The following is a 3,588-nucleotide window of genomic DNA, read 5'->3' on the forward strand; positions in this document are numbered from 1 at the left end:
TGAACATGTTGCTCAAGCTTGGGAAAGAATGAAATCTCTTGGTTAAAAATTGCCCAACCCATGGACTGACTACTTGGATGATCATCCAAACCTTCTATGCAGGACTAAGTTTTTCTTCGCGGAATTTATTGGATTCAGCTGCTGGAGGTACCTTTATGTCCATCACTCTTGGTGAAGCAACAAAGCTTCTTGATAATATGATGGTTAATTACTCTGAATGGCATACGAAAAGAGCTCCACAAAGTAAGAAGGTAAATTCTGTTGAAGAATCCTCTTCCTTGAATGATAAGGTTGATGCTATTATGTCTATGCTTGCGAATGATAGGACTAATGTTGATCCTAATAATGTTCCATTAGCTTCATTGGTTGCCCAAGAAGAACATGTTGATGTAAACTTCATTAAAAATAATAATTTCAACAACAATGCTTATCGGAACAATTCTAGTAATAACTATAGGCCATATCCTTATAATAATGGTAATGGTTATGCTAATTCTTATGGGAATTCTTACAACAATAATAGGAATACACCCCCTGGACTTGAATCCATGCTTAAAGAATTTATTAGTACACAAACTGTTTTTAACAAATCTGTTGAGGAAAAGCTCAATAAAATTGATATTCTTGTTTCTAGAGTTGATAGTCTTGCCTCTGATGTTGATCTTTTGAAATCGAAAGTTATGCCTAATAGGGATATTGAAAATAAAATTGTTACTACAGAAAATGCCATCCAAGTTAGAATTAATGAGAATATAAGATTAATGGCTGAACTGCGTGCTAGGTGGGATAGAGAAGAAAATGAAAAACTAGCTAAAAAGGAAAATGTAGCTAAAGTTTGGACTATTACCACCACTAGCAATGCTAATGATTCATATGTTGCTGCACCTCCTACTATCAATGGTAAAATAATTGGTGTTGGCAATGCTTCTACTCCTAGTGCAAAGCGCGTAAAATTACTCGAAACCGCTAAAACTGCTGAAACTGCTTGTGATAAAACTGCTGAAATTTTTTCCAACCTTGGGGATGATAATCCCACTGCTTTATATTGTAATGATTTAGATTTTGATGATTGCCACATCTCTGAAGTTATAAAGTTCTTACAAAAACTTGCTAAGAGTCCCAATGCTAGCGCTCGTAAACTTGGCTTTCACAAAACATATTACAAATGCTCTCATAAAAGCTAGAGAAGAGAAACTAAAACTTGAAACTTCTATTCCTAGAAAGCTAGAGGATGGTTGGGAGCCCATCATTAAAATGAGAGTCAAAGATTTTGATTGTAATGCTTTATGTGATCTTGGTGCAAGTATTTATGTTATGCCTAAGAAAGTCTATGATATGCTTGACTTTCCACCATTGAAGAATTGTTATTTGGATGTTAATCTCGCTGATAATGCTAAAAAGAAACCTTTGGGGAGAGTTGATAATGTTCATATTATGGTTAACAATAACCTTGTCCCCGTTGATTTTGTTGTCTTGGATATTGAATGCAATGCATCTTGCCCCATTATATTGGGAAGACCTTTTCTTCGAACCGTTGGTGCTACTATTGATATGAAGGAAGGTAATATTAAATATCAATTTCCTCTCAAGAAAGGTATGGAACACTTCCCTAGAAAGAGAATGAAGGTACCTTATGATTCTATTATTAGAACAAATTATGATGTTGATGCTTCATCTCTCGATGTTACTTGAGTTACACTTTCGCGCCTAGCCGAAAGGCGTTAAAGAAAAGCGCTTATGGGAGACAACCCATGTTTTTACTCCAGTATTTTTGTTTTATATTTGTGTCTTGGAAGTTGTTTACTACCGTAGCAACCTCTCCTTATCTTAGTTTTAAGTTTTGTTGTGCCAAGTAAAGTCTTTGATAGTAAAGTAAGTACTAGATTTGGATTACTGCGCAGTTCCAGATTTCTTTGCTGTCACGAATCTGGGTCTACCTCCCTGTAGGTAGCTCATAAAATTAGGAGGTGGCATTTTGGCACACGCGTGCATATGCACCCATTATAGAAAATAATAAAAAACAATTTTAGAAATGTTAAAAAAAATCTGACATAAATTTTTTCTTATACATTGTGACATCCTATGTTCGTTCACAAGTTTTCGTGGAAAAATAACATTTTATGTGGTGTGTACAAAAAAGACAAAAAAATGTCCTGTACGTAGTCGTGTTACAGCATTGAAATTTGTCTTTTTTACAGGAGCCACAGAAAAATGTTTTTTCTTTTGAAAACTTGTGTACCAACATAAAATATCTAGATGTACATGTAAAAATTTAGTTTAGAATTTTTTAATACTTTGAAATGTGGATTCACATAATGGGAGCATATGCTCCTATGAGCCAAAGTGCATTTCCCATAAAATTAAGCCAATTTACGTGCATGATCCTCAGATATGTACGAAACTTTCATTCAATTTGAGCATTTTCATTTGAGCAAGTCTGGTGGCCTAATAAAATCCATCTTTACGGACTGTTCTGTTTTGATAGATTCTGTCTTTTATTTCGCATTGCCTCTTTTGCTATGTTGGATGAATTTTTTTGATCCATTAATGTCCAAGTAGCTTTATGCAATGTCCGAAGTGTTAAAAATGATTGTGTCACCTCTGAACATGTGAATTTTTATTATGCACTAACCCTCTAATGAGTTGTTTCGAGTTTGGTGTGGAGGAAGTTTTCAAGGATCAAGAGAGGAGTATGATGCAATATGATCAAGGAGAGTGAAAGCTCTAAGCTTGGGGATGCCCCGGTGGTTCACCCCTGCATATTATAAGAAGACTCAAGCTGTCTAAGCTTGGGGATGCCCAAGGCATCCCCTTCTTCATCGACAACATTATCAGGTTCCTCCCCTGAAACTATATTTTTATTCCGTCACATCTTATGTGCTTTGCTTGGAGCGTCGGTTTGTTTTTGTTTTTGTTTTGTTTGAATAAAATGGATCCTAGCATTCACTTTGTGGGAGAGATACACGCTCCGCTGTAGCATATGGACAAATATGTCCTTAGGCTCTACTCATAGTATTCATGGCGAAGTTTCTTCTTCGTTAAATTGTTATATGGTTGGAATTGGAAAATACTACATGTAGTAATTCTAAAATGTCTTGGATAATTTGATACTTGGCAATTGTTGTGCTCATGTTTAAGCACTTGCATCATATACTTTGCACCCATTAATGAAGAAATACTTAGAGCTTGCTAATTTGGTTTGCATATTTAGTTTCTCTAGAGTCTAGATAACATCTAGTATTGAGTTTTGAACAACAAGGAAGACGGTATGGAGTCTTATAATGTTTACAATATGTCTTTTATGTGAGTTTTGCTGTACCGTTCATCCTTGTGTTTGTTTCAAATAACCTTGCTAGCCTAAACCTTGTATCGAGAGGGAATACTTCTCATGCATCCAAAATACTTGAGCCAACCACTATGCCATTTGTGTCCACCATACCTACCTACTACATGGTATTTATCCGCCATTCCAAAGTAAATTGCTTGAGTGCTACCTTTAAAATTCCATCATTCACCTTTTCAATATATAGCTCATGGGACAAATAGCTTAAAAACTATTGTGGTTACTTATGCATTTTATCTCTTATT

Source organism: Lolium rigidum, chromosome 7, assembly GCF_022539505.1.
Source record: "Lolium rigidum isolate FL_2022 chromosome 7, APGP_CSIRO_Lrig_0.1, whole genome shotgun sequence".
Lineage (NCBI taxonomy): Eukaryota > Viridiplantae > Streptophyta > Magnoliopsida > Poales > Poaceae > Lolium > Lolium rigidum.